Raw genomic sequence first — 25,996 nt, 5'->3', positions numbered from 1 at the left:
TTATTGAAATTTAATTGTATGTTGAGAAAAGTGTTAATATTATGGCACCTTCGTGACTTTTTTACAAATGGAAAATATATAAATAACTTTCAGATCAAGAAATAACTCGTTTTCTGCAACTATGAGTTCATTTTATCTTTTTTATTTACAGTCATGAACATCCCATTCCACTTCTCAACAGAAAAGTCTTTACTCAATCTGTTTGTGAACAGTATAGATTAATATTGCCTCTGTTTGTATTATACAAATCAAATCATAGTGTATATGTTGACCTATGTTTCATTTCTGTTTATTGACATTTTATTTATGACATTCATTACTATTGTTACATGTACTGATCATTCATTCATTCTATTACTGTATAGAATTATAGTTTTTGATAACATTTCCTTTATTTTCAGTTTAGGGCTGTTGATTATAATTTTGCTGTTAATATATATTTATATTCTGTTGAGTGTAAACATGAGAGTCAAATTTAAGAGTCGTAGGGCATACATATAGTCATCTATATAATGGCATACATTTTTAAGTGATTATGTTAATTTACACTCCCAAAAGCAACGTACAAGAGTTTCGGTTATTTTAATTCCTTTGATATTTTATCTTTCTCCTTTTAACCATTTTATTAAATACCTCATTCTGTAGTGGTACCTAATTCTAGATTCAACTTATAATTCCCTGGTGAATAATTATGTTGAACATCTTTTCATATGTATATTTGCCCCTTAAATATGTATAATTTTAAGGCCTCTATTTCAGGATTTTGTGTGTCTTTTTCATAGTTGGGTAGGTGGCATATCTTAATCTTATCAATTTGTGAAATTTTTAATATGTGGATATTAGACCTTTGTCTCATATTTGCATTGGGAACACTGTGGTTTGCCTTGACACTTTCCTAGTGGTGAGGAAAGGATATTTTAAATTTTAATAGAATCTAGTTTATCATTGTTTTCTTCTATGATTAATATCAGTTTCTATTTAAGATATCTATACTTCAACGTCAGCAAGATATTTTGTTCCTCACTACTGAATATATTATTAGTATTGATCTATAGTTTATTTGCACTCCTGATAGCCATTCTGTCCAAGCCCTAGTGGGAAGTGCTGTAGTTAGTGATGTCTTGGTGGGACATATGGAAACCAATGAACCTACCTGACTCACAGGTAGGTTGAACAAAGCTTATCTAACAGGCACTTTCCCTGTAAGGCACATCAGATAATTCCCTATAGCCATGGGCTATAGCTAACTGGCCATTAGATCAGGCCACTGGCAAGCCTAAAACTGACATATAAAACAAACTGCCATGTGGGGAGAAAATTTTTTGATACAAATCTATTCTCCTTCTAAAAAGCTCTTTGTTACCTATGTGGATTTATTATTTAAAAAATCCTCAATGCTGCCTAGGGGAAATATAACCAATGAGCAGATTGCACTTGTCAGATAAGTGTGGAGATTGAATGAACTGTCTGTTTCTGCCATGGCTTCAGAGGGTACAAGTCCCAAGTCTTGGCAGCTTCCATGTTGTGTTGAGCCTGTGGGTTCACAGAAGTCAAGAATTGAGGTTTGGGAACCTCTGCGTATATTTCAGAGGATATGTGGAAACACCTGGATGTTCAGGCAGAAATTTGCTGCAGGGGCAGGGCCCTCATGGAGAACCTCTTCTAGGGCAGTGAAGAAGGGAAGTGTAGGATTGAAGCCCCCAAACATATTCCCCATTGGGGTACTGCCTACTGAAGCTGTGAAAGAGGGCCACACTCCTCCAAACTCCAGAATATTAGATTCAGTGACAGCTTGTACCGTGCACCTGGAAAAGTCACAGGCCCTCAACATGAGCCTGTGAGAGCAGCTGGGTGGGAGGCTGTACCCTGCAGAGCCACAGGGGCAGAGCTTCCCAAGACAATGGGAACCCACCTCTTGCTGAGCTTGACCTGGCTGTGAGACATGGAGTCAAAGAGATCATTTTGGAGCTTTAAGGTTTGACAGCTCTGCTTGATTTTTTACTTGCATGGGGCATATAGCCCCTTTGTTTTGGCCAACTTCTCTCATTTGGAATGGCAGTATTTACCCAATGACTGTATCCTCATTGTGTCTGGGAAGTAACTAAATGCTTTTTTATTTTACAGGCTCATAGGTGGAAGGGACTTGCCTTGTCTTTGATGAAACTTTGGATTGTGGACTTTTGATTTAATGCTGAAATGAGTGAGGACTTTAAGGGACTGTTGGAAAGCCTGATTGGTTTTGAAATGTGAGGCCATGATATTTGGGAGGGTCTAGGTCAGAATGATGTGGTTTGGCTATCTCCCCACCCAAATATCATCTTCCATTGTAACTCCCACAATTCCCATATATTGTGGGAGGAAACTGGTGGGAAGTATTGAATCATGGGCTGGGTCTTTCCCATGCTGTTCTCTGTTTTGTCTGAAAATCCAGATGGTAATCCCTGCTTTTTTCTGTTTTCCATGTGCTTTTTAGATTTATCTCCATCCCTTTACTTTGACTTTGTAAGTGTTATTGCTTGTGAGATCAGTCTTTTGAAGACTGCATACCATTAGGTCGTGTCTTTTTTATCCAACTTGTCACTCTTTGCCTTCTGATTGGAACATTCAGCCTGTTTACATTCAAGGTTAATATTGACATGTGTGGATTTGATCCTGTCATCCTGTTGTTAGCTGGTTATTATGAAGACCTGTTTGTGCGGTTGTTTTATAGGGTCACTGGTCTATGTTCTTCAGTGTGTTTTTTTTCTAGTGATACTTTTTAGTGTTTCCTTCAGGACCTCTTGTGAGGCAAGTCTGGTGGTAATGAATTCCTTTAGCATTTGTTTATCTGAAAAGGATCTACTTCTCCTTTGCTTATGAAGCATAGTTTGGCTGGATATAAATTCTTGGTTGGAGTTTCTTTTCTTCAAGAATGCTGAACCTCTTCTGGTTTCTGTTGAAAGCTCCACTGTCAGCTTGATGGGGTTCCCTTTGTAGGTGACCTACCCTTTCCCTATAGCTGCCTTTAACATTTTTTTCTTTCATTTTTGACCTTGGATAATCTGATGACTCTGTGTCTTAGCGATGGCCTTTTTGTGTAGTATCTTGTAGGGGTTCTCTGCATTTCATGAATTTGAATGTTGACCTCTCCAATGAGGTTGGAGAAATTTTTACAGATGATATCCTGAAATATGTTATTCAAGTTGGTTGCTTTCTCTCCATCTTCTTCAGGGACACAAATAGATAATAGATTTGGTCTCTTTACATAATCCAATATTTCCTGAAACTTTTCTTTGTTCATTTTGGTTATTTCCTTTATTTTTGTCTGACTGAGTTACTTCATTGAACCAGTCTTCGGGCTCTGAAATTCTTTCCTTAGCTTAGTTTATTTTGCTCTTAACACTTGCAATTGCCTTATGAAATACTTGTGTGTTTTGCAGTTCTATCCAATCAGTTTGGTTCTTTCTTATAATGGCTATTTCATCTATTAGCTCATGTATAATTATTTTCTGAAGATTCCTCGAGTTTCAACTTTCTCCTGAATCTCAATGATCTTCATTCTTATCTATATTCTGAATTCTATTTCTCTCATTTTAGCCATTTCAACCTGGTTAAGAACTCTTGCTGGGGAACTAACGTGGCTATTTGGACAACGGGGGACATGCTGACCATTTGAGTTGCCAGAGTTCTTGAGCTGATTCCTTCTCATCTGTGTGAGTTGATGTTCCTTTAATGTGATATAATTTGAGTACCATCAGTTGAATTCTTTTCTGGTTGTTTCCAGGGGGCTAATACTTTGTGCAGGGTCTCTATTTATATCTGAGTTTTGAAACATGATTTCACAGGGTGGTATATTAGTAAGGTATTTTTGGTGTTGAAGTTTGGGTTGTGATCCAATAAATTGCTTTTAAGCATAATGGCTAGGAGATAGGCTCTTGCTCAGCCATGTGGCTTCTCTCTATTTCATCATGTTTGCAGCCATGCTCCCTCTCAGTGCTCTGAAAGTGTGGGCTCCTCCCCTGCTGAAGTGCTAACTGCATATTTCAACTTGGCACTCCCAGACTGTACACCACAGTCCTTGAGTGAACTCAGACTTTGTTTCTTCATCAGGTTAGAGGCAGCAGGGGCAGGGACTCTTGCAGTGGCTGTGGCAGAGGGCCTTCCACTACTATCTTGGGGTTCTACCCCAGAAGAATGCAGAGCTAGAGCTGCTTGGTGTGATCAATCTAGAGTAGGGTGGCTGTGACATGGCCCCAAACTGAGGGTCCCTGCCTGGTGATGACCAGGGGCATGGGGAGCTGGTTGGGGAGCCGAGTGACCTCTTCTCCTTAGGGCAGCTGTGACTTGCTTGAGGTGTTATTAAAGCACTTGGGGTCTTTGTTCCTTACCTAGTCTGAGGCCAGCAAGGGCAGTACTAATGCAGTGGTAGTGGCAATGGAGTCATTGGTTGCCTCTGGGAGTTCCACCTAAGAGAAATGTAGAGCCCCTGCTACTGGGGAAAAAACAAAAACAAAAACAAAACAAAAAAGCACCTCACTTTTAAATAACCCTTGCATCAAAGGAGACATCATAGGTAAAATTTGAAAATATTTTGAATAAATCAGAATGAATATATTAAACATCAATGTTTGTGGGAGGGAACTAAAATTATGCTTAGATAAAACTGTATAGATTTTTTTTTTTAATAATAGAAAGGAAGAATGGCCTAAAACCAATTATCTGAATGTTTCACTTACAAAGCTAGAAAAGAACAAGTAAATTGAATGCAAAGTATGTAGAAGAAGACAACTAATAAAGATAAGAAAAGCAATCCATGACACAGGAAATGGACAAACAGTATATTAATACATAAAAATATTTATTCTTTTAAACTATTAACACAATTGACAAACCTGTAGCAGGAGTGATTAAAAAAATACAGAAAGAGAAAGGGTGGCAATTTAAAATTATGAGAATAAAGTAGGGGCTACCATTTCAAACCTAAAAGTATAAAATACTTAAAAATTTTAGGAGCACCCTTATTCCAATAACTTTTTTTAAGTTTGAAAAATTATTCTGAACTCTGTCTCATTCTTAGTGTTTTAGGAAAAGTAATTTAATATAAAATTGAAAAACAGAAAATGTTTAGGTCAACCTCATCTAAAATTATTTTAAGAAAGAAGAAATAAATGATAGAATAACATTCCTGTACACAATAAAAGTATGACTTGGATGCATGCTCACAAAGCAGGTAAATCCTATAGCTTGCTATTTCCAAATGAGAATCTCAAAAAATGAGATGAAATTCCTTCAGAAAAAAATAGTGAAAGAAAATTACACTTGTGAATGAAAAACTGGAAGAAATACAAAAATAAGCACATTTATTTTAAGGCAAATATGTTTAAATTTTTTTTGTGTTTTCACTTGAAAATGCTCTGCATTTTAAATTAATTAAATCAAAAGCAATGTGCAATAGAAAAATTCAACGATGTCAAAAGTTTGTTTTTTAAAGTTATAATGTATTTGATAAGAGTTTTGATAATCTGTACAAAAAGAAATAACAGGGAGAGAAAAATTACACGGGCTATAATTATTAGGATTGAATGGGGAACATCATGATAGGTTTAAAGAGGAGATAATATGAAGTAGTTTTCAACTTTTTTTTTTTTTTTTTTTTTTTGGAGACAGAACCTAGCTCTGTTGCCAGATTGGAGTGCAGTGTGGCATGATCTCAGCTCACTGCAACCTCTGCCACCCCGGTTCAAGAGTTTCTCCCACCTCAGCCTCCCGAGTAGCTGGGATTATAGGCACATGCCACTAAGCCCAGTTAACTTTTGTATTTTTAGTGTAGACTGGGTTTCACCCTGTTGGCCAGGATTGTATCTATCTCCTGACCTCATGTTCTGCCCACCTCGGCCTCCCAAAGTGCTGGGATTACAGGTGTGAACCACCGTGCCCGGCCTCAACTTCTATATTTGCTAATAAATTTGAAAATTAAAATGACTTGGACAAATTCTTTCAAAACAACAGTTTTTAAAGTGACAGAAGAAGAAATATGCCCATAACTCTGTAAATTTCTTACCTGTGTACCAAGTCACAATAAGATGACACCATGAACTTAGAGTGGTGTCATGGTATAAAGTCACATATATAGAAAGATAAAAACATCCAACTTTGTTTTTATCTATGTATCTACAAATAAATATGACTTTCATAGGAAAACTTAACATCTTTGTGACACTAGGATTGACCAAGATTTAGGTACATCATGCAAAAAGTATTAATCAGTAGAGAATTCTAGTAAACATAATTATTTTTGTTTATAAACTAAACTAAGAGCACATAAGTCAATAGGCAAAGTGGAGAAATATGTTTTCAATAATATATTTGACATAATAGCCATCCACAGGATATTAGGACTATACCTAGAAACACAACACAATAGAAAATACAACAAATTTATCTAATCGTAAGGTAAATATGGGTTAAAACCACCATGATATACAGATTGATGGATAGCAGCATCAGTCATCAGTATGGGTTAAAACCACCATGATATACAGATGGATGATATACAGATTGAGAATAGCAATACTGCTATTCCAAAAATCCAAAATCCAAATTTCTTCTAAATAGAAACTCGAGACATGACACCACAAGTGGAACATTCCACATCTGACACCTTTGCTTTCTGATGGATTGATGTACACAAAATTTATTTCATGTACAAAATTATTTAAATTATCGCAGTCAAGCCTCTTTTCTCTAGTAAAAGAAAAATCTCTCTTTCTGAATTAATGCTTGAGAAATGTCCTTTTCCTACTGGTTCACATTTAGCCCAAAAAAGGCATTTGATTCAACAGCATACAGCTCCTGTGAGTCCACATTCAACATTTTTGATACATTTGATTCATCTTTAGTTTCTACAGAAGACAAAGAAGATAGAGAAGATGGCTTAGTATTGAATAAGAAGTTGATTCCCCCTTCTAATGCATAAATACATACATTTGAAACTACTGTACAGGCTAACCCATTATATAAGCTGAGACCGAAGTTAACTCCTGGAATGACTGAAATAAGAGGAAACACTTCTGCAATTCTGCAAGGTAATTGTGACTTGGAAGAGAAGAGGACCACCTGGTGTTTGCAGTCATGGAGGGAGAAGCAGTGTCAGGTATCTGGAGACGGCCATGCCCACGTGACCAGGTAGGGAGCTTGGAAAGTCCACACACTGATTACATACACTGCTTCCTGTCCTATTTGCTTCAGATTACAGGGGATCCCTGTTACTGTGCAGTGATGCACCTTTCCCAAGGGAAACCTAAAGGCAAATTTTCCTCATGAACTCTAAGCACAAGGACAACCTCTTCTCTAAGCTTTTGCAATGACAAAAACTCCTGCATACACAACCTGAGCAGTGGATTCACAACTTTAGTTTTGATGCCCATGACCCGTGTGGATTTCACTTCTAAAATGAAACAGATAACTTTTAGAACATTATAAAGATCCCATGTCTTGCATGTGTTTTGAACTGTTGCTTACTATATCTCTAGATGGGACTTCTCCTTTTAGCCTGCAATATATCTGCCATGCAGTAATCTGCAGGTACACTACATATGATGGATTGATTAACTCCCTTTACCATCAATGTTATAGGAATTTTTAAAAGTATCATTACAAACAAAAATGTAGGATTCACAAGTTAAAATGAGGACCGGTCAAGCCAAAGTAAACTCTCCTGTCCTCAGAGGGTATTAACTAGGTCTGCTTTCATGTGGATAAGATAGCACACCTATAGCAACAAACGTATGAGTGGTGGGTTTTCTCATACAGTATGTAAGCTTAGTGTTAGTATCTGTCAGACGCAATCTGCTGTTACTTATTCAGATAAATGTGGTGCCTATTGAAACAACAGGATAGAACTACAGGTATTCAGTAAGACTACAAAAACATTTTGGTGATTTAGCTAACAGTTTTTAATGGCTGTAGTAATTCAGTGAGGCAACACTGGGGCATTTGTTATGAAGAATTCTATTTCTTTCTGAAGGACAAATGCTTAATATTGGATGAGTATTTCAGCATTGTGACTCTTTGAAATTATTTCGTCTGTGTTTTTCTATAATCTTCCAGAAGTAATGATGTTTGTAGTTGCTATAATTCAAGCTTTGGGAGTGCAATAAAATAAAATAAAATAAAAGACTGCCTTCCTTTTAAGAAAAAAAAAATGCAAGTTTCTAGTCACAAGGGCATAGTGCAGTTCAGTTAAGTGTTGATGTAGTTTATAGTTACACTCCTTTTCTTCTCTGCAAAAGGTACTGGTAAGTAAACCAGCTTTTCTGAATAGTCATTCTTAAAATTTCAGACTTACAAAATTAGTAGTAGAATTTTATTTAAAGGCCCTAAGTACCGATATTTTTAATGAGTGCTTTAATTTAAAACAAGTATTTGGAATAGCTGCTACAATGTATTCTTCCATGTGATTTTTTTAAGTTGACATGCAGTCTAATTGTTGTTTCATAAAAGCTGGATATTTTTCTATGCCCATAATGAGTTTGTGAACCATGAAGAAGATGAAACTAGAAGATTACCGAACAAGTCAGAAAATAAGAACTTCAGTGGTTGGAGATGTTGGGATTATTGTTAAACTATAATTAATAATTTGGATAGCAGTACTTATCTCTTTGTTGTAAATTCTCAAGGCTGAATTAAGTATAATTTATAGAACCTCAGTGCAGTTATTCTTAATGGGAAATCTGAGATCTAAAATTTAGATTTAAAAGGTACTGCATAACCATTGTATCCATAAATAGCTTAGCTCCTTTTCATCATTTTGAATAGTATGTATCACTACTGGAGTGAGCTGTTCTTGAAGTTATTTCAAGTTCTAGTGTTCACTTCTAAGTAACAGAATTGAATTTACAGTTCTAGATATTTGGCAGTAAAATAGCCACATCCATTCTTATGTCTTTTTGTGAATGTGCTCTATACCACTGTTGAGTGCTCCACAGTTTCTACACTAGCTGCTACAAAATGTGATTTTACATCACTATGGCGATTGCCAAGGCTACAAAAAAGCAAAGCTGTATTTGTATACAACACTAACCCTATGACTAGTAATGCATGTTTCTGCTTGATGTGCCTTGTTACAGCTACTTTCTTGTGCTAATAAAAGATGTTTGGTGTTCTTGTAAAAAAATTGAAATAAATAAATTTAAGTATGTAGAAATAGTATTGTCAAAGTCAACATACAGCGTAGGGATGAATATCTAAATTTAACATTTTATTTGTGGAAGCAAAAATTGCAGTTCAGAGTATACATGCAGATCAGGTGGTCTTTGATATGTCTGAAGAACAAAGAAAAGGTTAGGGTTTTATTAGGAAGATAATTATTGCCTATGGTTTTGAAAGAAAGCTTATGGGCACTAAAGAATCTTTTGGGAGCCAGTAAACTCTGATTAGTGAGTGATGGTGATAGGTGATACTAATTTTAGAGTCATGGCAGGTCGTTTAACCCACTACTAGCTAAAACTGGTCTTAAGGTTGCAGCAGACCATTTCAGCAGCTGGGAGAGAATTCAGTTCTTGGAGCAGTGCTATGCGCCCTAAGTGACTTTAGATTATGATTAATTGAGTATGACAAGTATGACTTGATTTGTAAAATTATCATTCAGAATATGAAAAAGATTTTCTCTATTCTTCTATGAGAAAGGATGATTCAATATTCTGCAATGTGTTGTCTGCTGTTATTGTTCACTTACTTTATTTAAATTCAATTTGTTTGTAGGGTCTATATATTGTAATTAAAATCTTGCTGTGTTCTTGATGATTCATTGGGAAAAACAGATGGTAACAAAATGATTTCAACTTATTTGATTGTTTCACTTCAACGATCCCTTTAGCTTGGGCCTGCTTAATTGTACAATATTAGGATGTGCTGCACTTGCTTACGTATTACTTTTTAATGGTGGTTTTGTGTTAGCATTTTATCACATATATTAGATTACTAACTTTCGGGGATATTCTGCTCACTTTACATTTCGCAATACCTTTTGAGTTTCCATCAACACAGACTTTCCTAAGTGTTCACTAATAGCAGTTAGTGAATATACATTGAATGACATGGGTTAAAGCAGGATAATAGAGGAACCCCTTACATAAAACATCCAGAAATATGGAAGGACAGTTGTCCCTTAAAACCATCACATAGTGATAATTACTTTGTCTCTTTTGTTTAGTTCAGAATTTACTATGTGAGCTCCTCGTTGGAATGGGTTCTTAAGAGCTAGGTAGAATCTTCTAAACCAGCATAATACATTTTAGCCATCTAGGTTATTCAGATTTTATGTTTATACTAAGCCCAATGTGCAGGTGTTAAATTAGCCAACAGGGAACCTGTTTATTGGCCCATAAATGTCAGAGAAGCATATTGGAATTCATAAAATAAAGGAAAAGAAAAATATGTAGGTGATACAGAACTTAAACTTCATTGTACAGATCAAAACTTCCTCAATCTACATAATTTTAAGGTGTTTTATTTACTACAGGATTTCCAAAGACAGAAATAATGAATGAAGGGAGGTTGTTTCCTTTTTATGTTGCTTCATATTATTCCCACTGCAAAAAAAAAAAAAAGTGATATATGCACTTAACTATAATTTTTTAAAAGAGCCATAAATTGAAGTGTCTACATCTCTCAAGAATCATCTGCTGGATGAATATAACTCTAAGGGCTGAATCTTGTTCAGTGTTTCATCTTCACTTGAGACCTCATTTCCAAAGTATTATCATACAATTTAATTGCAGAGGTTTGTTTGCTGAATTTCTCAGTAATTTGTTTTAAAGATTACGCCCAGCAGGTGTTCTTATTTTTAGATACAGAACCTGATACCTTTTGTAATTTCAAAATTTGAGTTCAATGACTAGTGTTTTGAAATAATTCTGGAAATGTAAGAAAAAGAAGAAAACGATCATGTGGGAATGAATATATATTTATAATATTTGTGATACTTTGAGGAATTATTTGTATAATGTCTGAGCTTTAAGAGTAGGAAAAATAATGTATAGAAATACAAAAAATATTAAAATGCTCACTCTAATATAGGAAGTGACAAACCTGCTTTCAGTACATGCCAAAGTGGAAAAATAAATTACATGACTATTATCTCTTTCAAGTTTGGACATTTTCTAGGGATTCTTCTGGAAATATTAAGAAAGTATATGAAAATGAAATAATGGGAAACAAAAATTGTGCTTACCACAGAAACTGTTGTATAAATTGTACCATTTCTTTTTTTTTATATACTTTATGTTCTAGGGTACATGTGCACAACATGCAGGTTTGTTACATATGTATACATGTGCCATGTTGGTGTGCTTCACCCATTAACTTGTCATTTACATTAGGTTTATCTCCTAATGCTATTCCTCCCCCCTCCTCTCACCCCACAACAGGCCCTGGTGTGATGTTCCCTTCCTGTGTCCAAGTGATCTCAGTGTTCGATTCCCACCTATGAGTGAGAACATGCAGTGTTTGGTTTTTTGTTCTTGTGATTGTATGCTGAGAATGATGGTTTCCAGCTTCATCCATGTCCCCATAAAGGACACGAACTCATCCTTTTTATGGGTGCATAGTATTCCATGGTGTATATGTGCCACATTTTCTTAATCCGGTCTGTCATTGATGGACATTTGGGTTGATTCCAAGTCTTTGCTATTGTGAATAGTGCCACAATAAACATACGTGTGCATGTGTCTTTATAGCAGCATGACTCATAATCCTTTGGGTATATCCCCAGTAATGGGATGGCTGGGTCAAATGGTATTTCTAGTTCTAGATCCTTGAGGAATCGCCACACTGTTTTCCACAATGGTTGAACTTGTTTACAGTCCCACCAACAGTGTAAAAGTGTTCCTATTTCTCCACATCCTCTCCAGCACCTGTTGTTTCCTGATTGTTTTAATCATCGCCATTCTAACTGGCATGAGATGGTATCTCATTGTGGTTTTGATTTGCATTTCTTTGATGGCTAGTGATGATGAGCATTTTTTCATGTGTCTGTTGGCTGCATTAATGTCTTCTTTTGAGAAGTGTCTGTTCATATCCTTTGCCCACTGTTTGATGGGGTTGTTTTTTTCTTGTAAATTTGTTTGAGTTCTTTGTAGGTTCTGGATATTAGCCCTTTGTCAGATGAGTAGATTGCAAAATTTTTTTCCCATTCTGTAGGTTGCCTGTTCACTCTGATGGTAGTTTCTTTAGCTGTGCAGAAGCTCTTTAGTTTAATTAGATCCCATTTGTCAATTTTGGCTTTTGTTGCCATTGCTTTTGGTGTTTTAGACATGAAGTCGTTGTCCATACCTATGTCCTGAATGGTACTACCTAGGTTTTCTTCTAGGGTTTTTATGGGTTTAGGTCTAAAATATAAGTCTCTAATCCATCTTGAATTAATTTTTGTATAAGGTGTAAGGATGGGATCCAGTTTCAGCTTTCTACTTACGGCTAGCCAGTTTTCCCAACACCATTTCCTAAATAGGGAATCCTTTCCCCATTTCTTGTTTTTGTCAGGTTTGTCAAAGATCAGATGGCTGTAGATGTGTGGTATTATTTCTGAGGGCTCTGTTCTGTTCCATTGTTCTATATCTCTGTTTTGGTATCAGTACCAAGCTGTTTTGGTTACTGTAGCCTTGTAGTATAGTTTGAAGTCAGATAGTGTGATGCCTCCAGCTTTGTTCTTTTGGTTTAGGATTGTTGTGGCAATGAGGGCTCTTTTTTGGTTTCATATGAACTTTACTGTAGTTTTGTTCCCTTTCTGTGAAGAAAGACATTGATAGCTTAATGGGGATGGCATTGAATCTATAAATTACCTTGGGAAGTATGGCCATTTTCATGATATTGATTCTTCCTATCCATGAGCATGGAATGTTCTTCCATTTGTTTGTGTCCTCTTTTATTTCCTTAAGCAGTGGTTTGTAGTTCTCCTTGAAGAGGTCCTTCGCATCCTTTGTAAGTTGGATTCCTAGGTATTTTATTCTCTTTGAAGCTATTGTGAAGGGGAGTTCATTCATGATTTTGTTCTCTGTTTGTCTGTTATTGGTGTATAAGAATGCTTGTGATTTTTGCACATTGATTTCGTATCCTGAGACTTTGCTGAAGTTGCTTATCAGCTTAAGGAGATTTGGAGCTGAGACGATGGGCTTTTCTAGATATACAGTCATGTCATCGGCAAACAGGGACAATTTAACTTCTTTTCCTAATTGAATATGCTTTATTTCTTTCTCTTGCCTGATTGCCCTAGCCAGAATTTCCAACACTATGTTGAATAGGAGTGGTGAGAGAGGGCATCCCTGTCTTGTGCCAGTTTTCAAAGGGAATGCTTCCAGTTTTTGCCCATTCAGTATGATATTGGCTGTGGGTTTGTCTTAATATTTTATTTTGAAATATGTTCCATCAGTACTGAATTTATTCAGAGTTTTTAGCATGAAAGGCTGTTGAATTTTGTCAAAGGCCTTTTCTGTGTCTATTGAGATAATCATGTGGTTTTTGTCTTTGGTTCTGTTTATATGCTGGATTACGTTAATAATTTTCATATGTTGAACCAGCCTTGCATCCCAGGGATGAAGCCCACTTGATCATGGTGTGTAAGATTTTTGATGTGCTGCTGGATTCGGTTTGCCAGTATTTTATTAAGGATTTTTGCATCGATATTCATCAGGGATATTGGTCTAAAATTCTCTTTTTTTGTTGTGTCTCTGCCAGGCTTTGATTTCAGGGTGATGTTGGCCTCATAAAATGAGTTAGGGAGGATTCCCTCTTTTTCTGTTGTTTGGAATAGTTTCAGAAGTAATGGTACCAGCTCTTCCTCATACTTCTGGTAGAATGTGGCTGTGAATCTGTCTGGTCCTGGACTTTTTTTTGGTTGGTAGGCTATTAATTATTGCCTCAATTTCAGAGCCTGTTATCAATCTATTCAGACATTCAACTTCTTCCTAGTTTAGTCTTGGGAGGGTGTATGTGTCCAGAAATTTATCCATTTCTTCTAGGTTTTCTAGTTTACTTGCAAAGAGGTGTTTATAGTATTCTCTAATGGTAGTTTGTATTTCTGTGGGGTCAGTGGTGATATCACCTTCATCAATTTTTATTGTGTCTGTTTGATTCTTCTCTCTTTTCTTCTCTATTAGACTTCCTAGTGGTCTATCAATTTTGTTGATCTTTTCAAAAAAACTAGCTCCTGGATTCATTGGTTTTTTGAAGGGTTTTTTTATGTCTCTGTCTCCTTCAGTTCTGCTCTAATCTTAGTTATTTCTTGACTTCTGCTAGCTTTTGAATGTGTTTGCGCATGCTTCTATAGTTCTTTTAATTGTGATATTAGGGTGTCCATTTTAGATCTTTCCTGCTTTCTCTTGTGGGCATTTAGTGCTATAAATTTCCATCTACACACTGCTTTAAATGTGTCCCGGAGATTCTGGTACGTTGTATCTTTCTTTGCTCTCATTGGTTTCAAAGAACATCTTTATTTCTTCCTTCATTTTGTTATTTACCCAGTAGTCATTCAGGAGCAGATTGTTCAGTTTCCATGTTGTTGAGTGGTTTTCATTGAGTTTCTTAGTCCTAAGTTCTTGTTTGATTGCACTGTGGTCTGATGAACAGTTTGTTATAATTTCTGTTCTTTTACATTTGCTGAGGAGTGCTTTACATCCAACTGTGTGATCAATTTTGGAATAAGTGCAATGTGGTGCTGAGAAGAATGTATATTCTGTTGATTTGGGGTGGAGAGTTCTGAAGATGTCTGTTAGGTCCACTTGGTGCAGAGCTGAGTTCAATTCCTGGATATCCTTGTTAACTTTCTGTCTCGCTGATCTGTCTAATGTTGACAGTGGGGTGTTAAAGTCTCCATTATTATTGCGTGGGAGTCTAGGTCTATTTGTAAGTCTCTAAGGACTTGCTTTATGAATCTGTGTGCTCCTGTATTGGGCCGATATATGTTTAGAATTGGTAGCTGTTCCTGATGAATTGATCCCTTTACCATTATGTAATGGCCTTCTTTGTCTCTTTTTGGTTTAAAGTCTGCTTTATCAGCGACTAGGATTGCAACCTGTGCTTTTTTGTTTGTTTGTTTGTTTTGTTTTCCATTTGCTTGGTAGATCTTCCTCCATCCCTTTATTTTGACCCTATGTGTGTCTCTGCATGTGAGATGGGTCTCTTAAATACAGCAAACTGATGGGTCTTGACTCTATCCAGTTTGCTAGTCTGTGTCTTTTAATTGGAGCATTTAGCCCATTTACATTTAAGGTTCCTATTGTTATGTGGAACTTGTTATGTGTGAACTTGATACTGTCATTATGATGTTAGCGGGTTATTTTGCTCATTAGTTGATGCAGTTTCTTACTAGCATTGATGTACTTTACATTTTGGCATGTTTTGGCAGTGGCTGGTACGAGTTGTTTCTTTCCATGTTTAGTGCTTCCTTCAGGATCTCTTGTAGGACAGGCCTGGTGGTGACAAAATTTAGCAGCATTTGCTTTTCTGTAAAGGATTTAATTTCTCCTTCTCTTATGAAACAGGGTGGCTGGATATGAAATTCTGGGTTGAAAATTCTTTTCTTTAAGAATGTTGAATATTGGACCCCACTCTCTTCTGGCTTGTAGAGTTTCTGCCAAGAGATCCGCTGTTAGTCTGATGGACTTCTCTTTGTGGGTAACCCGACTTTTCTTTCTGGCTGCCCTTAGCATTTTTTCCTTCATCTCAACTTTGGTGATTCTGACAATTATGTGTCTTGGAGTTGCTCTTCTCGAGGAGTATCTTTGTAGCGTTCTTTGTATTTCCTGAATTTGAATGTTGGCCTGCCTTGCTAGGTTGGGGAAGTTCTCCTGGATGATATCCTGGAGAGTGTTTTCCAACTTGGTTCCATTCTCCCCGTCACTTTCAGGTACACCAATCAGACGTAGATTTGGTCTTTTCACATAACCCCATATTTCTTGGAGACTTTGTTCATTTCTTTTTACTTTTTTCTCTAAACTTCTCGCTTTATTTCATTCATTTGATCTTCAATCACTGATACCATTTCTTCCAGTTGATCGAGTCAGTTACTGAAGCTTGTGCATTTGTCACGTATTTTTTGTGTCATGGTTTTCCGCTCTATCAGGTCATGTGAAGACTTCTCTACATTGATTATTCTAGATATGCATTTGTCAAATCTTTTTTCAAAGTTTTTAGCTTCTTTGCACTGAGTTCAAACTTCCTCCTTTAGCTCTGAGAAGCTTGATTGTCTGAAGCCTTCTTCTCTCAACTCGTGAAAGTCATTCTCCATCCAGCTTTGTTCTGTTGCTGGCAAGGAGCTGTGTTCCTTTGGAGGGGAAGAGGCACTCTGATTTATAGAATTTTCAGCTTTTCTGCTTTGCTTTTTCCCCATCTTTGTGGTTTTATCTACCTTTGGTCTTTGATGATGGTGACGTCCAGATGGGGTTTTGGTGTGGATGTCCTTTCTGTTTGTTAGTTTTCCTTCTAACAGTCAGGACCCTCAGCTGTAGGTCTGTTGGAGTTTGCTCGAGGTCCACTCCAGACCCTGTTTGCCTGGGTATCAGCAGCGGAGGCTGCAGAAGAGTGAATATTGCTGAACAGCAAATGTTGCTGTCTCATCGTTCCTCTGGAAGCTTCATCTCAGAGGGGTACCCAGCTGTGTGAGGTGTGATTTGTCAGTCTGCCCCTAGTTGGGGATGTCTCCCAGTTAGGCTACTCGGGGGTCAGGGACCCACTTGAGCAGGCAGTCTGTCCATTCTCAGATCTCAAACTTCATGCTGGGAGAACCACTACTCTCTTCAAAGCTGTCAGACAGGGACATTTACATCTACAGAGGTTTGTGATGTCTTTTGTTTGGCTATTCCCTGACCCCTGAGGTGGAGTCTACAAAGGCAGGCAGTTCTCCTTGAGCTGCGGTGGGCTCCCCCCAGTTCGAACTTTCTGGCCACTTTGTTTACCTACTTAAGCTTCAGCAATGGCGGGCGCCTCTCCCCCAGACTCACTGCCACCTTGCAGTTAGACCTCAGACTGTTGTGCTAGCAATGAGGGAGGTTCCATGGGCATGGGACCCTCTGAACCAGGCATGAGATATAATCTCCTAGTTTGCTCTTTGCTCCCCTAGCCTCACTGCCACCTTGCAGTTAGATCTCAGACTGTTGTGCTAGCAGTGAGGGAGATTCCATGGGTGTGAGACCCTCTGAACCAGGCGTGGGATATAATCTCCTAGTTTGCTGTTTGCTAAGACCCTTGGTAAAGCATAGTATTAGGGTGGGAGTGACCCGATTTTCCAGGTGTTGTGTGTCATGGTTTCCCTTAGCTAGGGAAGGGAATTCCCTTCCCCCTTGTGCTTTCCAGGTGAGGTGATGCCTCGCCCTGCTTTGGCTTTCGCTGATTAGGCTGCACCCACTGTCCTGCACCCACTGTCTGACACACTGGTGAGATGAACCTGGTACTTCAGTTGGAAATCCAGAAATCACCTGTCTTCTGTGTTGCTCACGTTGGGAGCTGGAGACTGGAACTGTTCCTATCCGGCCATCCTGGAACCGCACCCCCTGTACCATTTCTTTATCAAGTAATTGCTAATTAAAACAAATGATCATGTGCACTCAATAAATAAGACTTAATGTTTATGATTATAACTATTTATATAAGTATTGGTTATTGGTTAGATAGTAAGAAATTTGAAATTATTCTGACTTTCAAGAATAAAAAAATTCAACAGTTGAAATGAACAAAACCTGAAATAGAAATTAAGGCTTTTTGATTATATAAGACCATACAAAATACCAAATACCTCTATTGTTTTTGTCAAATTATTTTGCAATATATTATAACAAAAGATCAGCATATACCAAATGATCAGAATATGGAAAGAATATGAGAAATATTTTTTAACTTATCTAAATGTGTTGTAAAGCACTGGTTTAAACAAAATTATAGTTACGTTTCACACTGTTTATTTGCTTTCTCATCACCTTTACACTGGTGCTGGATAAAAAATTGCTTTAAACCAGGTGAGAGAGCAGGATTGGGAGAGTGGAAATAGTAACGTGGTAAAGTTTCTTTAAATCTAGATCTGCAGCCTGCCAAGAATGCTGACCAAACCCTTTAGTACAGCACAGCTTGTGCTACTCAAATGAATAAAAAAATATATATATAAATCATAAAAGCAAAGCCAGCTTTTAAAAATCCATAAAAAAAAAACCTTTCAATGAAATCCACAGATTTTATGATCTTGAAAATACTTTGTCAGATTTTGTTTGCTTTATACTGCCAGTTTGCAAGATAATTAAATACAAAGTAATATGTTTGGCTAGCTCTTGGATACATCTAAATCAAATAAATAACTAGTAAACTTTACCTTCTACTAAAAATAGTTCCTGTTGTCATTAGCCTTTCATCAATACAGATTTTTAAGTTTCAGAGTCACTTTTAGGTTTACATGAATCTGCTATTTGGCACTAGTTCTTAAAAGCACCTGAAAACACCAGAAGGTCATGTCACAAATCACATGTATAGAAAAGCTGAATAAACCAATTGCCATCATCAGAAAGCTGATGTGTCACTCAAAATTATGTTTTTTTTTTTCCAACTGAAGGAATGCCTGTACTGATTCTTTGTTTTTTGTTGTTGTTGTTGTTGTTGTTGAAAATTTATTTATTTTTATTTTTTTATTTTTTATTATACTTTAAGTTCTAGGGTACATGTGCACAATGTGCAGGTTTGTTATATATGTATACATGTGCCACGTTGGTGTGCTGCACCCATCAACTTGTCATTTACATTAGGTATATCTCCCAATGCCTTTCCTCCCCCCTCCCCCCTCCCCTCAACAGGACCCGGTGTGTGGTGTTCCCCTTCCTGTGTCCAAGTGATCTCATTGTTCAATTCTCACCTATGAGTGAGAACATGCGGTATTTGTTTCTCTGTTCTTGCGATAGTTTGCTGAGAATGATGGTTTCCAGCCGCATCCATGTCCCCACAAAGGACACAAACTCATCCTTTTTTATGGCTGCATAGTATTCCATGGTGTATATGTGCCACATTTTCTCAATCCAGTCTGTCACTGATGGACATTTGGGTTGATTCTAAGTCTTTGCTATTGTGAATAGTGCCACAATAAACATACGTGTGCATGTGTCTTTATAGCAGCATGACTTATAATCCTTTGGGTATATCCCCAGTAATGGGATGGCTGGTTCAAATGGTATTTCTAGTTCTAGATCCTTGAGGAATCGCCACACTGTCTTTCACAATGGATGAACTTGTTTACAGTCCCACCGACAGTGTAAAAGTGTTCCTATTTCTCCACATCCTCTCCAACACCTGTTGTTTTCTGACTTTTTAATGATCGCCATTCTAACTGGTGTGAGATGGTATCTCATTGTGGTTTTGATTTGCATTTCTTTGATGGCTAGTGATGATGAGCATTTTTTCATGTGTCTGTTGCCTGCATGAATGTCTTCTTTTGAGAAGTGTCTGTTCATATCCTTTGCCCACTTTTTGATGGGGTTGTTTGTTTATTTCTTGTAAATTTGTTTGAGTTCTTCGTAGGTTCTGGATATTAGCCCTTTGTCAGATGAATAGATTGCAAAATTTTTCTCCCATTCTATAGGTTGCTTGTTCACTCTGATGGTAGTTTCTTTTGCTGTGCAGAAGCTCTTTAGTTTAATTAGATCCCATTTGTCAATTATGGCTTTTGTTTCCATTGGTTTTGGTGTTTTAGACATGAAGTCCTTGCCCATGCCTATGTCTTGAATGGTATTCCCTATGTTTTCTTCTAGGGTTTTTATGGTTTTAGCTCTAACATTTAAGTCTCTAATCCATCTTGAATTAATTTTTGTATAAGGAGTAAGGAAAGGATCCAGTTTCAGCTTTCTACTTACGGCTAGCCAATTTCCCCAGCATCATTTATTAAATAGGGAATCCTTTCCCCATTTCTTGTTTTTGTCAGGTTTGTCAAAGATCAGATGGCTGTAGATGTGTGGTATTATTTCTGAGTGCTCTGTTCTGTTCCATTGTTCTATATCTCTGTTTTGGTACCAGTACCATGCTGTTTTGGTTACCATAGTCTTGTAGTATAGTTTGAAGTCAGGTAGCGTGATGCCTCCAGCTTTGTTCTTTTGGCTTAGGATTTTCTTGGCAATGTGAGCTCTTTTGATTCCATACAAACTTTAAAGCAGTTTTTTTTTTCCGTTTCAGTGAAGAAAGTCATTGGTAGCTTAATGGGGATGGCATTGAAACTATAAATTACCTTGGGCAGTATGGCCATTTTCACAATATTGATTCTTCCTATCCATGAGCATGGAATGTTCTTCCATTTGTTTGTGTCCTCTTATTTCATTGACCAGTGGTTTATAGCTCTCCTTGAAGAGGTCCTTTACATCCCTTGTAAGTTGGATTCCTAGGTATTTTATTCTCTTTGAAGCTATTGTGGATGGGAGTTCATTCATGATTTTGCTCTCTGTCTGTTACTGGTGTATAAGAATGCTTGTGATTTTTGCACATTGATTTCGTATCCTGAGACTTTGCTGAAGTTGCTTATTAGCTTAAGGAGATTTTGGGCTGAGACAATGGGGTTTTCTAAATATACAGTCATGTCATGTGCAAACAGGGACAATTTGACTTCTTCTTTTCCTAATTGAATATTCTTTATTTCTTTCTTTTGCCTGATTGCCCTAGCCAGAATTTCCAACACTATGTTGAATGGGAGTGGTGAGAGAGGGCATCCCTGTCTTGTGCCAGTTTTCAAAGGGAATGCTTCCAGTTTTTGCCCATTCAGTATGATATTGGCTGTGGGTTTGTCATAAATAGCTCTTAGTATTTAGAGATACATTCCATCAATACCGAATTTATTGAGCGTTTTTAGCATGAAGGGCTGTTGAATTTTTTTAAAGGCCTTTTCTGCATCTATTGAGATAATCATGTGGTTTTTTTCTTTAGTTCTGTTTATATACTGGATTATGTTTATTGATTTGTGTATATTGAACCAGCCTTACATCCCAGGGATGAAGCCCACTTGATCATGGTGTGTAAGATTTTTGATGTGCTGCTGGATTCGGTTTGCCAGTATTTTATTAAGGATTTTTGCATCGATATTCATCAGGGATATTGGTCTAAAATTTTCTTTTTTTGTTGTGTCTCTGCCAGGCTTTGGTATAAGGGTGATGTTGGCCTCATAAAATGAGTTAGGGAGGATTCTCTCTTTTTCTATTGATTGGAATAGTTTCAGAAGGAATGGTACCAACTCCTCCTTGTACCTCAGGTAGAATGTGGCTGTGAATCCATCTGGTCCTGGACTTTTTTTGATTTGTAGGCTATTAATTATTGCCTCAATTTCAGAGCCTGCTATTGGTCTATTCAGGGATTCAAGTTCTTCCTGGTTTAGTCTTGGGAGAATGTAAGTGTCCAGGAAATTATCCATTTCTTCTAGGTTTTCTAGTTTATTTGCATAGAGGTGTTTATAGTATTCTCTGATGGTAGTTTGTATTTCTGTGGGTCAGTGGTGATATCCCCTTTATAATTTTTTATTGAGTCTATTTGATTTTTCTTTCTTTTCTTCTTTATTAGTCTTGCTAATGATCTATCAATTTTGTTGATCTTTTCCAAAAACAAGCTCCTGGATTCATTGATTTTTTGGAGGGTTTTTTGTGTCTCTATTTCTTCAGTTCTGCTCTGATCTTAGTTATTTCTTGCCTTCTGCTTTTGAATGTGTTTGATCTTGCTTCTCTAGTTCTTTTAATTGTGATGTTAGAGTGTCAATTTTAGATCTTTCCTGCTTTCTCTTGTGGGCATTTAGTTCTATCAATTTCCCTCTACACACTCCTTTAAATGTGTCCCAGAGATTCTGATATTTTGTATCTTTGTTCTCGATGGTTTCAAAGAACATCTTTATTTCTGCCTTCATTTCGTTATGTACCCTGTAGTCATTCAGGAGCAGGTTGTTCACTTTCCATGTAGTTAAGTGGTTTTAATTTAGTTTCTTAGTCCTGAGTTCTAGTTTGATTGCACTGTGGTCTGAGAGACAGTTTGTTATAATTTCTGTTCTTTTATATTTGCTGAGGAGTGCTTCACTTCCAACTTTGTGGTCAATTTTGGAATAAGTGCAGTTTGATGCTGAGAAGAATGTACATTCTGTTGCTTTGGGGTAGAGAATTCTGTAGATGTCTATTAGGTCCGCTTGGTGCTGAGTTGAGTTCAATTCCTGGATATTCTTGTTAACTTTTTGTATCGTTGATATGTCTAATGTTGACAGTGGGGTTTTATAGTCTCCCATTATTATTGTGTGGGAGTCTAAGTCTCTTTGTAAGTCTTTAAGGACTTGCTTTATGAATCTGGGTGCTCCTGTATTGGGTGCATATATATTTAGGATAGTTAGCTCTTCCTGTTGAATTGATCCCTTTACCATTATGTAATGGCCTTCTTTGTCTCTTTTGATCTTTGATGGTTTAAAGTCTCTTTTATCAGAGACAGGATTGCAACCCCTGCTTTTTTTGTTTTCCATTTGCTTGGTAGATCTTCCTCCATCCCTTTATTTTGAGCCTATGTGTGTCTCTGCATGTGAGATGGGTCTCCTGAATACAGCAAACTGATGGGTCTTGACTCTTTATCCAATTTGCCAGTCTGTGTCTTTTAATTGGAGCATTTAGTCCATTTACATTTAAGGTAAATATTGTTATGTGTGAACTTGATCCTGTCATTATGATGTTAGCTGGTTATTTTGCTCGTTAGTTGATGCAGTTTCTTACTAGCATTGATGTACTTTACATTCTGGCATGTTTTTGCAGTGGCTGGTACGAGTTGTTTCTTTCCATGTTTAGTGCTTCCTTCAGGATCTCTTGTAGGGCAGGCCTGGTGGTGACAAAATCTCTAAGCATTTGCTTGTCTGTAAAATATTTTATTTCTCCTTCACTTATGAAACAGTGTGGCTGGATATAAAATTCTGGGTTGAAAATTCTTTTCTTTAAGTATGTTGAATATTGGCCCCCACTCTCTTCTGGCTTGTAGAGTTTCTGCCGAGAGATCTGCTGTTAGTGTGATGGGCTTCCCTTTGTGGGTAACCCGACCTTTCTGTCTGGCTGCCATTAACATTTTTTCCTTCATTTCAACTTTGGTGATTCTGACAATTATGTGTCTTGGAGTTGCTCTTCTCAAGGAGTATCTTTGTGGTGTTCTTTATATTTCCTGAATTTGAATGTTGGCCTGCCTTGCTAGGTTGGGGACGTTCTCCTGGATGATATCATGAAGAGTGTTTTCCAACTTGGTTCCATTCTCCCCGTCACTTTCAGGCACCCCAATCAGACGTAGATTTGGTCTTTTCACATAATCCCATATTTCTTGGAGGCTTTGTTCATTTCTTTTCACTATTTTTTCTCTACACTTCTTGCTTCACCTGTACTGATTCTAAGATTATATTGAAATTTTAAATTTTGGAACTTCTGCCATTTAGAAAATGCATTAATGAAATTGTTTTCAAACTGTGCACCTGCATCATAGAAGACAAAGTTGAGGTTCTATTGCTCATTGCCTCCAGAATGAAAAACATCATTACTTTCATTATTTTAATCCATTCTACATATTAGGCTTCTTTGTAAGTGTTTTTTCTTTTGTATTTACTTGTTTTTATTTTTTTTTTAGAGATGGGCCCTCACTATGTTATCTAGGCTGGACTCGAAGTCTGGGCTTAACTTCTTCAGGGACTACAAATGCCCACCATTGTGCTGTTACATGCATAGATTTTCTTTCTGTCAAAGAAGGACTTTTAATCTAAAATAATATTTGAAAGATTTTAAATCTAAAATATTGTTACATATCTAATAATATCTAATTAGAATTGGAAAATCATTATTTAGCTGTCGAATTTTATTTGGCATAACTTATTTTGGCTTTAATAATGTAAAAATCTTATAAACAAAAACATCAGGAGTTACAGTGGTATCAATTGTTGGTCATTGTTTCATTTGGGTTCAGAGGCAGGACCCAATAACTAAGATATGAAGATGTTTTCTCTTTTTAACACTACACTTGATAAAAATTACAAAGTGCCCCTTGATAACATATTTTAACTCATATCTTCAGGACTCTCTTGGGAAACCAAAAAGAAACATGGATACTTATGAAGTAAAAAATGATAGTAACTGGCCAAAACTATAAATAGTATACATTTGATGCTGATGATCAGTTTTGCAGTTTTCTTTTTAATAAATATGTTATTAAGATATAACACTAATAAGCCATATTTTAGAGTTTTCTGAATATTGTTGCAGGTGAACCTGGGTTAAATTACAATCTGAAAAATCTAATTTAAACATATGAAAATTAATAAATCACACATATATTAAGAAAAGTAAAAAGAAGCACCATCTATATATCCTAGTTCTCTCTCTCTCTCTCTCTCTCTGTATTTCTCCTCTCTCCCATTGGATCTTTTCCCTCTTAACCTATTGTGTATTGCATACAATAAACTAAAATGAGGACAAAAGAGAGTTTTACATCTTAGTGATATATCACAAAGTAAATACGTGGGTAACTAAGGCACTTAGATCAAGAAACAGAATATGTCTAGTGCACCATCATTCCTCTAAAACCCTCACTCTATTTTTATTATTATCCCATTCAATTTTACACCTTACATTGAGGTTTGTAACAGTTACTTTCTAGTCTCTGAATAACATTCTTTAGCTTTGCCCTTTATTTTATATAAGTGAAATCATACAGGATGTATATTTTTGGTCAGGTTTCTTTATTTCAAACTCATTATTTTAAAGATTAATTTGTGTTGTTGCATATAACTGCAATTCCTGTTTTTTAATTATGCGTAGTACCCCATTCTATAAATTAAACACAGGTTATTTATTCATCCTTCTTTTCAAAGGAAGTTGGGTTGTTTCTAATTTTTATTATTACAGAAGGCAGTCATGTATAAGTTGGAGCTTGTCTTTTGCACATGGCTCTGTTGGATACAAAACCATGAGTGAAATGACTGGGTGTTAAGTTCAATTTTAGCAGGAAAAGGACTTTTTCCAAAGAATTTGAATCCATGTACACACTCCACAGTAATGTCTGAGAATTTCCCTTACTCCACATATTTGCCAACATCTGGTGTGTTCACATTTCTAATTTTAGCCATTCTGGTGTGTTTTGCATTTGTATCTCATTGCAGTTTTAATTTTTATTGCCTTAATAACTGAGTTCAGCAATTTTCAAATATTAAATAATCACTTGAATATCTCTTTGTGAAATGCTTTTCAAGTCTTTTGCACCTATTTTTAATATATTTTAGTTCATTATTAATCATATATTACTTTATGATTCATTAGATATTCTAGGCACAAAGTTTCAGAGGTGTTGCAAATGCATTTGTTTATTTTTTAATTTGGTGCCTGGTACTTTCATTCCCTTAATAGTTTCTTTTGATGTACAGAAGTTCTTACCTGTGAGGTAGATCAATTTATCAGTCTATACCTTTATGTTCAGCACATTTTAAATGTCTTATTTAATAAATCTTTGTCTACCACAAGGCCATAAAGATATTCTGCAATATTAATTTCTGAAAATATATTATTTTGCATGTTATAAATTGATCTACAACACTTCCACAATTTATTTTTGTGTATGTGGTGTGGTATTCATCAGGTTTTATTTTTTCTCCAAAGTTATCCAAGTGATCTAGCACCATTTACTAAAAAGGACCATTCCTTCCCAATGCTTTTGTTGCTAACTTTTTTCTGAATCAGGTCCTAAATGTGTTTTCCACTCCATTTTCAGTTTCTCTAATCTATTTCTCTTTTCTCTCTCTCTCTGTCTCTTTCTCTCTCTCTCTCTCACACACACACATATTTATAACCAATAAGATCCAGGATTAATGACTGATTTACAAACCTTAGATATCCAGTAAAGCACTTTTCCCTCATTATTCTTCTATTTTAAAAATCTCTACTCTTGGACTTTGAAATTTCATATAAATGTAAAATCATTTGTCAAGTTGCCCATAAAAAGGCAAAAAAGTTTGAATCAGTATGACTAC

The 25,996-nt window shown here is 36.5% G+C and overlaps 1 protein-coding gene and 1 pseudogene across 2 annotated transcripts in view; both read left to right on the top strand.

Annotated features, from left to right (window-relative positions):
* The window catches only part of LOC112425526 (T-box transcription factor TBX15-like), a 581,798-nt gene that overhangs the window by 237,047 nt on the left and 318,755 nt on the right, over window positions 1-25,996 (top strand). The window contains exon 4 of one of the 2 annotated variants that reach the window (XM_071094759.1): window positions 3,577-3,692. The exons of the other annotated variant lie outside the window; for it this stretch is intronic. The gene's annotated coding sequence lies outside the window, so the exon portion shown is untranslated. The remainder of the gene's footprint in view (window positions 1-3,576; window positions 3,693-25,996) is intronic. 2 annotated transcript variants of the gene reach the window in all.
* On the top strand, window positions 6,702-7,690 carry LOC105475900 (suppressor of cytokine signaling 5-like; annotated as a pseudogene).

The sequence above is a fragment of the Macaca nemestrina genome, chromosome 4 (assembly GCF_043159975.1).
Source record: "Macaca nemestrina isolate mMacNem1 chromosome 4, mMacNem.hap1, whole genome shotgun sequence".
In the NCBI taxonomy this organism is placed as follows: Eukaryota; Metazoa; Chordata; class Mammalia; order Primates; family Cercopithecidae; genus Macaca; species Macaca nemestrina.
The sequence above is the reverse complement of the archived record's forward strand: the minus strand, read 5'-3'. Positions and strand labels throughout refer to the sequence as shown.